We start from the raw sequence: 10,000 nt of genomic DNA on the forward strand, positions 1-10,000 counted from the left end.
GAGAGAGCGGAGGAAAGAGCAAAGGAGAGAGATGAATTGCATTGTTGTTCTAGCGAGAGTGTTAAAGCGAGGCAGGAGTCGTAAGGCAAACGGGAGCCCTTTGCTCATGTTCAAATAGGGCTTGTGCCGCAGCTGCATTCGCTTACGGCCATACCACCCTGAGCACGCCCGATCTCATCCGATCTCGGAAGCTAAGCAGGGTCGGGCCTGGTTAGTACTTGGATGGGAGACCGCCTGGGAATACCAGGTGCTGTAAGCTTTTTTTTTTTTTCTTTTTTTCTTACCTCTCTGTCTCTCTGTCTCTCTTTCTCTCTGTCTCTCGTTTGTCTTTCCTCGGCTCTTCGCTGGCAGTCCAGGTGATTTTCATTTCGTCCTTTTTACTCTGTGTCTGTCTGTCTGTCTCTCTCCCTCTCTGTCTCTGTCTGTATGTCTCACTCATTCTCTCTCTCTCTCTCTCTGTGCGTGTCTGTGTGGTTCCAATGAAGTATATGTGTAGCATGAACGTCTTTTCTTGTTTTGGAAGAGCACCTGTTTGATTGCATTGCATAATGCCATATTGGTTTCTATTGCCATATGAAGTGTTGTATGATTTTGATCCCCTTTGGAGGAGTTGGGTGGGCTCGTTTGCTTGGAGAGAGCGGAGGAAAGAGCAAAGGAGAGAGATGAATTGCATTGTTGTTCTAGCGAGAGTGTTAAAGCGAGGCAGGAGTCGTAAGGCAAACGGGAGCCCTTTGCTCATGTTCAAATAGGGCTAGTGCCGCGACTGCATTCGCTTACGGCCATACCACCCTGAGCACGCCCGATCTCGTCCGATCTCGGAAGCTAAGCAGGGTCGGGCCTGGTTAGTACTTGGATGGGAGACCGCCTGGGAATACCAGGTGCTGTAAGCTTTTTTTTTTTTTTTCCTTACCTCTCTGTCTCTCTTTCTCTCTGTCTCTCGTTTGTCTTTCCTCGGCTCTTCGCTGGCAAGTCCAGGTGATTTTCATTTCGTCCTTTTTACTCTGTGTCTGTCTGTCTGTCTCTCTCCCTCTCTGTCTCTGTCTGTATGTCTCACTCATTCTCTCTCTCTCTCTCTCTCTGTGCGTGTCTGTGTGGTTACAATGAAGTATATGTGTAGCGTGAACGTCTTTTCTTGTTTTGGAAGAGCACCTGTTTGATTGCATTGCATAATGCCATATTGGTTTCTATTGCCATATGAAGTGTTGTATGATTTTGATCCCTTTTGGAGGAGTTGGGTGGGCTCGTTTGCTTGGAGAGAGCGGAGGAAAGAGCAAAGGAGAGAGATGAATTGCATTGTTGTTCTAGCGAGAGTGTTAAAGCGAGGCAGGAGTCGTAAGGCAAACGGGAGCCCTTTGCTCATGTTCAAATAGGGCTTGTGCCGCAGCTGCATTCGCTTACGGCCATACCACCCTGAGCACGCCCGATCTCGTCCGATCTCGGAAGCTAAGCAGGGTCGGGCCTGGTTAGTACTTGGATGGGAGACCGCCTGGGAATACCAGGTGCTGTAAGCTTTTTTTTTTTTTTTTTTTCCTTACCTCTCTGTCTCTCTGTCTCTCTTTCTCTCTGTCTCTCGTCTGTCTTTCCTCGGCTCTTCGCTGGCAATCCAGGCGATTTTCTTTTCGTCCTTTTAACTCTCTCTCTCTCTCTCTCTGTCTCTCTCTGTCTGTCTGTCTGTCTGTGTGTGTGGACAATGAAGTATATCAGTAGCATGAAAGTTTTTTCTTGGCTTGGAAGAACACCTGTGTGATTGCATTGCATATTGCTATATTGCTTTACGTCGGTATATGAAGTGTCGTATGAATTTGATCGCCGTCGGAAGAGTTGGATGGGCTCGTTTGCGCGGAGAGAGCGGAGGAAAGAGCAAAGGAGAGAGATGAATTCCATTGTTGTTTTGTCCAGACAGTAGTCAAAACAGAAAAGGAAAGAAAAGCCCAAAAGGGAAGCCTGTTTAAAGCGGGTGTAGTGCAGTGCGTGAGGCGGCGCGGTTTGAAGAAGTGGTTTGAGGTTGCAGGTGCTCTGTGACGTCATAATGTGCTGTCTGAAGTCAGGGTCGGTGTGGCCGGTATTTAGGCGCTGGTCTGTGCCTGTGCGAGAGTGTTAAAGCGAGGCAGGAGTCGTAAGGCAAACGGGAGCCCTTTGCTCATGTTCAAATAGGGCTTGTGCCGCAGCTGCATTCGCTTACGGCCATACCACCCTGAGCACGCCCGATCTCGTCCGATCTCGGAAGCTAAGCAGGGTCGGGCCTGGTTAGTACTTGGATGGGAGACCGCCTGGGAATACCAGGTGCTGTAAGCTTTTTTTTTTTTTTTTTTTCCTTACCTCTCTGTCTCTCTTTCTCTCTGTCTCTCGTCTGTCTTTCCTCGGCTCTTCGCTGGCAGTCCAGGTGATTTTCATTTCGTCCTTTTTACTCTGTGTCTGTCTGTCTGTCTCTCTCCCTCTCTGTCTCTGTCTGTATGTCTCACTCATTCTCTCTCTCTCTCTCTCTCTGTGTGTGTGTGTGTGTCTGTGTGGTTCCAATGAAGTATATGTGTAGCATGAACGTCTTTTCTTGTTTTGGAAGAGCACCTGTTTGATTGCATTGCATAATGCCATATTGGTTTCTATTGCCATATGAAGTGTTGTATGATTTTGATCCCTTTGGAGGAGTTGGGTGGGCTCGTTTGCTTGGAGAGAGCGGAGGAAAGAGCAAAGGAGAGAGATGAATTGCATTGTTGTTCTAGCGAGAGTGTTAAAGCGAGGCAGGAGTCGTAAGGCAAACGGGAGCCCTTTGCTCATGTTCAAATAGGGCTTGTGCCGCGGCTGCATTCGCTTACGGCCATACCACCCTGAGCACGCCCGATCTCGTCCGATCTCGGAAGCTAAGCAGGGTCGGGCCTGGTTAGTACTTGGATGGGAGACCGCCTGGGAATACCAGGTGCTGTAAGCTTTTTTTTTTTTTTTTTTTTCTTACCTCTCTGTCTCTCTGTCTCTCTTTCTCTCTGTCTCTCGTCTGTCTTTCCTCGGCTCTTCGCTGGCAATCCAGGCGATTTTCTTTTCGTCCTTTTAACTCTCTCTCTCTCTGTCTCTCTCTCTGTCTGTCTGTCTGTGTGTGTGGACAATGAAGTATATCAGTAGCATGAAAGTGTTTTCTTGGCTTGGAAGAACACCTGTGTGATTGCATTGCATATTGCTATATTGCTTTACGTCGGTATATGAAGTGTCGTATGATTTTGATCGCCGTCGGAGGAGTTGGATGGGCTCGTTTGCGCGGAGAGAGCGGAGGAAAGAGCAAAGGAGAGAGATGAATTCCATTGTTGTTTTGTCCAGACAGTAGTCAAAACAGAAAAGGAAAGAAAAGCCCAAAAGGGAAGCCTGTTGAAAGCGGGTGTAGTGCAGTGCGTGAGGCGGCGCGGTTTGAAGAAGTGGTTTGAGGTTGCAGGTGCTCTGTGACGTCATAATGTGCTGTCTGAAGTCAGGGTCGGTGTGGCCGGTATTTAGGCGCTGGTCTGTGCCTGTGCGAGAGTGTTAAAGCGAGGCAGGAGTCGTAAGGCAAACGGGAGCCCTTTGCTCATGTTCAAATAGGGCTTGTGCCGCAGCTGCATTCGCTTACGGCCATACCACCCTGAGCACGCCCGATCTCGTCCGATCTCGGAAGCTAAGCAGGGTCGGGCCTGGTTAGTACTTGGATGGGAGACCGCCTGGGAATACCAGGTGCTGTAAGCTTTTTTTTTTTTTTTTCCTTACCTCTCTGTCTCTCTTTCTCTCTGTCTCTCGTTTGTCTTTCCTCGGCTCTTCGCTGGCAGTCCAGGTGATTTTCATTTCGTCCTTTTTACTCTGTGTCTGTCTGTCTGTCTCTCTCCCTCTCTGTCTCTGTCTGTATGTCTCACTCATTCTCTCTCTCTCTCTCTCTCTCTGTGCGTGTCTGTGTGGTTCCAATGAAGTATATGTGTAGCGTGAACGTCTTTTCTTGTTTTGGAAGAGCACCTGTTTGATTGCATTGCATAATGCCATATTGGTTTCTATTGCCATATGAAGTGTTGTATGATTTTGATCCCTTTGGAGGAGTTGGGTGGGCTCGTTTGCTTGGAGAGAGCGGAGGAAAGAGCAAAGGAGAGAGATGAATTGCATTGTTGTTCTAGCGAGAGTCTTAAAGCGAGGCAGGAGTCGTAAGGCAAACTGGAGCCCTTTGCTCATGTTCAAATAGGGCTTGTGCCGCAGCTGCATTCGCTTACGGCCATACCACCCTGAGCACGCCCGATCTCGTCCGATCTCGGAAGCTAAGCAGGGTCGGGCCTGGTTAGTACTTGGATGGGAGACCGCCTGGGAATACCAGGTGCTGTAAGCTTTTTTTTTTTTTTTTTTCCTTACCTCTCTGTCTCTCTGTCTCTCTTTCTCTCTGTCTCTCGTCTGTCTTTCCTCGGCTCTTCGCTGGCAATCCAGGCGATTTTCTTTTCGTCCTTTTAACTCTCTCTCTCTCTCTCTCTCTCTCTCTGTCTGTCTGTCTGTCTGTGTGTGTGGACAATGAAGTATATCAGTAGCATGAAAGTTTTTTCTTGGCTTGGAAGAACACCTGTGTGATTGCATTGCATATTGCTATATTGCTTTACGTCGGTATATGAAGTGTCGTATGATTTTGATCGCCGTCGGAGGAGTTGGATGGGCTCGTTTGCGCGGAGAGAGCGGAGGAAAGAGCAAAGGAGAGAGATGAATTCCATTGTTGTTTTGTCCAGACAGTAGTCAAAACAGAAAAGGAAAGAAAAGCCCAAAAGGGAAGCCTGTTGAAAGCGGGTGTAGTGCAGTGCGTGAGGCGGCGCGGTTTGAAGAAGTGGTTTGAGGTTGCAGGTGCTCTGTGACGTCATAATGTGCTGTCTGAAGTCAGGGTCGGTGTGGCCGGTATTTAGGCGCTGGTCTGTGCCTGTGCGAGAGTGCTTAAAGCGAGGCAGGAGTCGTAAGGCAAACGGGAGCCCTTTGCTCATGTTCAAATAGGGCTTGTGCCGCAGCTGCATTCGCTTACGGCCATACCACCCTGAGCACGCCCGATCTCGTCCGATCTCGGAAGCTAAGCAGGGTCGGGCCTGGTTAGTACTTGGATGGGAGACCGCCTGGGAATACCAGGTGCTGTAAGCTTTTTTTTTTTTTTTTTCCTTACCTCTCTGTCTCTCTTTCTCTCTGTCTCTCGTCTGTCTTTCCTCGGCTCTTCGCTGGCAGTCCAGGTGATTTTCATTTCGTCCTTTTTACTCTGTGTCTGTCTGTCTGTCTCTCTCCCTCTCTGTCTCTGTCTGTATGTCTCACTCATTCTCTCTCTCTCTCTCTCTCTCTCTCTCTGTGCGTGTCTGTGTGGTTACAATGAAGTATATGTGTAGCAGTGAACGTCTTTTCTTGTTTGGAAGAGCACCTGTTTGATTGCATTGCATAATGCCATATTGGTTTCGTATTGCCATATGAAGTGTTGTATGATTTTGATCCCTTTGGAGGAGTTGGGTGGGCTCGTTTGCTTGGAGAGAGCGGAGGAAAGAGCAAAGGAGAGAGATGAATTGCATTGTTGTTCTAGCGAGAGTGTTAAAGCGAGGCAGGAGTCGTAAGGCAAACGGGAGCCCTTTGCTCATGTTCAAATAGGGCTTGTGCCGCAGCTGCATTCGCTTACGGCCATACCACCCTGAGCACGCCCGATCTCGTCCGATCTCGGAAGCTAAGCAGGGTCGGGCCTGGTTAGTACTTGGATGGGAGACCGCCTGGGAATACCAGGTGCTGTAAGCTTTTTTTTTTTTTTTTTTCTTACCTCTCTGTCTCTCTGTCTCTCTTTCTCTCTGTCTCTCGTCTGTCTTTCCTCGGCTCTTCGCTGGCAATCCAGGCGATTTTCTTTTCGTCCTTTTAACTCTCTCTCTCTCTCTCTCTCTCTCTGTCTGTCTGTCTGTCTGTGTGTGTGGACAATGAAGTATATCAGTAGCATGAAAGTTTTTTCTTGGCTTGGAAGAACACCTGTGTGATTGCATTGCATATTGCTATATTGCTTTACGTCGGTATATGAAGTGTCGTATGATTTTGATCGCCGTCGGAGGAGTTGGATGGGCTCGTTTGCGCGGAGAGAGCGGAGGAAAGAGCAAAGGAGAGAGATGAATTCCATTGTTGTTTTGTCCAGACAGTAGTCAAAACAGAAAAGGAAAGAAAAGCCCAAAAGGGAAGCCTGTTTAAAGCGGGTGTAGTGCAGTGCGTGAGGCGGCGCGGTTTGAAGAAGTGGTTTGAGGTTGCAGGTGCTCTGTGACGTCATAATGTGCTGTCTGAAGTCAGGGTCGGTGTGGCCGGTATTTAGGCGCTGGTCTGTGCCTGTGCGAGAGTGCTTAAAGCGAGGCAGGAGTCGTAAGGCAAACGGGAGCCCTTTGCTCATGTTCAAATAGGGCTTGTGCCGCAGCTGCATTCGCTTACGGCCATACCACCCTGAGCACGCCCGATCTCGTCCGATCTCGGAAGCTAAGCAGGGTCGGGCCTGGTTAGTACTTGGATGGGAGACCGCCTGGGAATACCAGGTGCTGTAAGCTTTTTTTTTTTTTTTTTTTTCCTTACCTCTCTGTCTCTCTGTCTCTCTTTCTCTCTGTCTCTCGTCTGTCTTTCCTCGGCTCTTCGCTGGCAATCCAGGCGATTTTCTTTTCGTCCTTTTAACTCTCTCTCTCTCTCTCTCTCTCTCTCTCTGTCTGTCTGTCTGTCTGTGTGTGTGGACAATGAAGTATATCAGTAGCATGAAAGTTTTTTCTTGGCTTGGAAGAACACCTGTGTGATTGCATTGCATATTGCTATATTGCTTTACGTCGGTATATGAAGTGTCGTATGAATTTGATCGCCGTCGGAAGAGTTGGATGGGCTCGTTTGCGCGGAGAGAGCGGAGGAAAGAGCAAAGGAGAGAGATGAATTCCATTGTTGTTTTGTCCAGACAGTAGTCAAAACAGAAAAGGAAAGAAAAGCCCAAAAGGGAAGCCTGTTTAAAGCGGGTGTAGTGCAGTGCGTGAGGCGGCGCGGTTTGAAGAAGTGGTTTGAGGTTGCAGGTGCTCTGTGACGTCATAATGTGCTGTCTGAAGTCAGGGTCGGTGTGGCCGGTATTTAGGCGCTGGTCTGTGCCTGTGCGAGAGTGCTTAAAGCGAGGCAGGAGTCGTAAGGCAAACTGGAGCCCTTTGCTCATGTTCAAATAGGGCTTGTGCCGCAGCTGCATTCGCTTACGGCCATACCACCCTGAGCACGCCCGATCTCGTCCGATCTCGGAAGCTAAGCAGGGTCGGGCCTGGTTAGTACTTGGATGGGAGACCGCCTGGGAATACCAGGTGCTGTAAGCTTTTTTTTTTTTTTTTTCCTTACCTCTCTGTCTCTCTTTCTCTCTGTCTCTCGTCTGTCTTTCCTCGGCTCTTCGCTGGCAATCCAGGTGATTTTCATTTCGTCCTTTTACTCTGTGTCTGTCTGTCTGTCTCTCTCCCTCTCTGTCTCTGTCTGTATGTCTCACTCATTCTCTCTCTCTCTCTCTCTCTCTCTCTCTCTCTCTCTCTGTGCGTGTCTGTGTGGTTCCAATGAAGTATATGTGTAGCATGAACGTCTTTTCTTGTTTTGGAAGAGCACCTGTTTGATTGCATTGCATAATGCCATATTGGTTTCTATTGCCATATGAAGTGTTGTATGATTTTGATCCCTTTTGGAGGAGTTGGGTGGGCTCGTTTGCTTGGAGAGAGCGGAGGAAAGAGCAAAGGAGAGAGATGAATTGCATTGTTGTTCTAGCGAGAGTGTTAAAGCGAGGCAGGAGTCGTAAGGCAAACTGGAGCCCTTTGCTCATGTTCAAATAGGGCTTGTGCCGCAGCTGCATTCGCTTACGGCCATACCACCCTGAGCACGCCCGATCTCGTCCGATCTCGGAAGCTAAGCAGGGTCGGGCCTGGTTAGTACTTGGATGGGAGACCGCCTGGGAATACCAGGTGCTGTAAGCTTTTTTTTTTTTTTTTTTTCTTACCTCTCTGTCTCTCTGTCTCTCTTTCTCTCTGTCTCTCGTCTGTCTTTCCTCGGCTCTTCGCTGGCAATCCAGGCGATTTTCTTTTCGTCCTTTTAACTCTCTCTCTCTCTCTCTCTCTCTGTCTGTCTGTCTGTCTGTCTGTGTGTGTGGACAATGAAGTATATCAGTAGCATGAAAGTTTTTTCTTGGCTTGGAAGAACACCTGTGTGATTGCATTGCATATTGCTATATTGCTTTACGTCGGTATATGAAGTGTCGTATGATTTGATCGCCGTCGGAAGAGTTGGATGGGCTCGTTTGCGCGGAGAGAGCGGAGGAAAGAGCAAAGGAGAGAGATGAATTCCATTGTTGTTTTGTCCAGACAGTAGTCAAAACAGAAAAGGAAAGAAAAGCCCAAAAGGGAAGCCTGTTGAAAGCGGGTGTAGTGCAGTGCGTGAGGCGGCGCGGTTTGAAGAAGTGGTTTGAGGTTGCAGGTGCTCTGTGACGTCATAATGTGCTGTCTGAAGTCAGGGTCGGTGTGGCCGGTATTTAGGCGCTGGTCTGTGCCTGTGCGAGAGTGCTTAAAGCGAGGCAGGAGTCGTAAGGCAAACGGGAGCCCTTTGCTCATGTTCAAATAGGGCTTGTGCCGCAGCTGCATTCGCTTACGGCCATACCACCCTGAGCACGCCCGATCTCGTCCGATCTCGGAAGCTAAGCAGGGTCGGGCCTGGTTAGTACTTGGATGGGAGACCGCCTGGGAATACCAGGTGCTGTAAGCTTTTTTTTTTTTTTTTTTCCTTACCTCTCTGTCTCTCTTTCTCTCTGTCTCTCGTCTGTCTTTCCTCGGCTCTTCGCTGGCAAGTCCAGGTGATTTTCATTTCGTCCTTTTACTCTGTGTCTGTCTTCTGTCTGTCTGTCTCCTCCTCTCTGTCTCTGTCTGTATGTCTCACTCATTCTCTCTCTCTCTCTCTCTCTCTGTGCGTGTCTGTGTGGTTCCAATGAAGTATATGTGTAGCGTGAACGTCTTTTCTTGTTTTGGAAGAGCACCTGTTTGATTGCATTGCATAATGCCATATTGGTTTCTATTGGCATATGAAGTGTTGTATGAGTTTGATCCCGTTTGGAGGAGTTGGGTGGGCTCGTTTGCTTGGAGAGAGCGGAGGAAAGAGCAAAGGAGAGAGATGAATTGCATTGTTGTTCTAGCGAGAGTGTTAAAGCGAGGCAGGAGTCGTAAGGCAAACGGGAGCCCTTTGCTCATGTTCAAATAGGGCTTGTGCCGCAGCTGCATTCGCTTACGGCCATACCACCCTGAGCACGCCCGATCTCGTCCGATCTCGGAAGCTAAGCAGGGTCGGGCCTGGTTAGTACTTGGATGGGAGACCGCCTGGGAATACCAGGTGCTGTAAGCTTTTTTTTTTTTTCTTTTTTCTCACCTCTCTCTCTTTCTCTCTGTCTCTCGTTTGTCTTTCCTCGGCTCTTCGCTGGCAATCCAGGTGATTTTCATTTCGTCCTTTTCACTCTCTGTCTGTCTGTCTGTCTCTCTCTGTGTCTCTCTCCCTCTCTGTCTCTGTCTGTATGTCTCACTCATTCTCTCTCTCTCTCTCTCTCTCTCTCTCTCTGTGTGTGTGTGTCTGTGTGGTTCCAATGAAGTATATGTGTAGCATGAACGTCTTTTCTTGTTTTGGAAGAGCACCTGTTTGATTGCATTGCATAATGCCATATTGGTTTCTATTGGCATATGAAGTGTTGTATGAGTTTGATCCCGTTTGGAGGAGTTGGGTGGGCTCGTTTGCTTGGAGAGAGCGGAGGAAAGAGCAAAGGAGAGAGATGAATTGCATTGTTGTTCTAGCGAGAGTGTTAAAGCGAGGCAGGAGTCGTAAGGCAAACGGGAGCCCTTTGCTCATGTTCAAATAGGGCTTGTGCCGCAGCTGCATTCGCTTACGGCCATACCACCCTGAGCACGCCCGATCTCGTCCGATCTCGGAAGCTAAGCAGGGTCGGGCCTGGTTAGTACTTGGATGGGAGACCGCCTGGGAATACCAGGTGCTGTAAGCTTTT

At 48.8% G+C, this 10,000-nt stretch overlaps 15 non-coding genes across 15 annotated transcripts; all 15 read left to right on the forward strand.

Annotated features, from left to right (window-relative positions):
* The first annotated feature begins 140 nt into the window (after window positions 1–140).
* On the forward strand, window positions 141–259 carry LOC115827133 (5S ribosomal RNA). Its single transcript, XR_004025876.1, has one exon. It is a non-coding gene; the product is annotated as a 5S ribosomal RNA (ribosomal RNA).
* A 512-nt stretch (window positions 260–771) lies between these two features.
* On the forward strand, window positions 772–890 carry LOC115827101 (5S ribosomal RNA). The gene has a single exon (XR_004025849.1). It is a non-coding gene; the product is annotated as a 5S ribosomal RNA (ribosomal RNA).
* A 502-nt stretch (window positions 891–1,392) lies between these two features.
* On the forward strand, window positions 1,393–1,511 carry LOC115827113 (5S ribosomal RNA). Its single transcript, XR_004025859.1, has one exon. It is a non-coding gene; the product is annotated as a 5S ribosomal RNA (ribosomal RNA).
* A 665-nt stretch (window positions 1,512–2,176) lies between these two features.
* On the forward strand, window positions 2,177–2,295 carry LOC115827121 (5S ribosomal RNA). The gene has a single exon (XR_004025864.1). It is a non-coding gene; the product is annotated as a 5S ribosomal RNA (ribosomal RNA).
* A 512-nt stretch (window positions 2,296–2,807) lies between these two features.
* LOC115827129 (5S ribosomal RNA) lies at window positions 2,808–2,926 on the forward strand. Its single transcript, XR_004025871.1, has one exon. It is a non-coding gene; the product is annotated as a 5S ribosomal RNA (ribosomal RNA).
* A 657-nt stretch (window positions 2,927–3,583) lies between these two features.
* LOC115827130 (5S ribosomal RNA) lies at window positions 3,584–3,702 on the forward strand. Its single transcript, XR_004025872.1, has one exon. It is a non-coding gene; the product is annotated as a 5S ribosomal RNA (ribosomal RNA).
* A 503-nt stretch (window positions 3,703–4,205) lies between these two features.
* On the forward strand, window positions 4,206–4,324 carry LOC115827131 (5S ribosomal RNA). The gene has a single exon (XR_004025873.1). It is a non-coding gene; the product is annotated as a 5S ribosomal RNA (ribosomal RNA).
* Window positions 4,325–4,987: 663 nt separating this feature from the next.
* Window positions 4,988–5,106, forward strand: LOC115827132 (5S ribosomal RNA). Its single transcript, XR_004025875.1, has one exon. It is a non-coding gene; the product is annotated as a 5S ribosomal RNA (ribosomal RNA).
* A 511-nt stretch (window positions 5,107–5,617) lies between these two features.
* Window positions 5,618–5,736, forward strand: LOC115827134 (5S ribosomal RNA). The gene has a single exon (XR_004025877.1). It is a non-coding gene; the product is annotated as a 5S ribosomal RNA (ribosomal RNA).
* Window positions 5,737–6,396: 660 nt separating this feature from the next.
* On the forward strand, window positions 6,397–6,515 carry LOC115827135 (5S ribosomal RNA). Its single transcript, XR_004025878.1, has one exon. It is a non-coding gene; the product is annotated as a 5S ribosomal RNA (ribosomal RNA).
* A 667-nt stretch (window positions 6,516–7,182) lies between these two features.
* Window positions 7,183–7,301, forward strand: LOC115827136 (5S ribosomal RNA). The gene has a single exon (XR_004025879.1). It is a non-coding gene; the product is annotated as a 5S ribosomal RNA (ribosomal RNA).
* Window positions 7,302–7,821: 520 nt separating this feature from the next.
* On the forward strand, window positions 7,822–7,940 carry LOC115827137 (5S ribosomal RNA). The gene has a single exon (XR_004025880.1). It is a non-coding gene; the product is annotated as a 5S ribosomal RNA (ribosomal RNA).
* Window positions 7,941–8,602: 662 nt separating this feature from the next.
* LOC115827139 (5S ribosomal RNA) lies at window positions 8,603–8,721 on the forward strand. The gene has a single exon (XR_004025881.1). It is a non-coding gene; the product is annotated as a 5S ribosomal RNA (ribosomal RNA).
* Window positions 8,722–9,232: 511 nt separating this feature from the next.
* On the forward strand, window positions 9,233–9,351 carry LOC115827140 (5S ribosomal RNA). Its single transcript, XR_004025882.1, has one exon. It is a non-coding gene; the product is annotated as a 5S ribosomal RNA (ribosomal RNA).
* A 527-nt stretch (window positions 9,352–9,878) lies between these two features.
* Window positions 9,879–9,997, forward strand: LOC115827141 (5S ribosomal RNA). Its single transcript, XR_004025883.1, has one exon. It is a non-coding gene; the product is annotated as a 5S ribosomal RNA (ribosomal RNA).
* The last annotated feature ends 3 nt before the right edge of the window (window positions 9,998–10,000 follow it).

The sequence above is a fragment of the Chanos chanos genome, chromosome 13, assembly GCF_902362185.1.
Source record: "Chanos chanos chromosome 13, fChaCha1.1, whole genome shotgun sequence".
Lineage (NCBI taxonomy): Eukaryota > Metazoa > Chordata > Actinopteri > Gonorynchiformes > Chanidae > Chanos > Chanos chanos.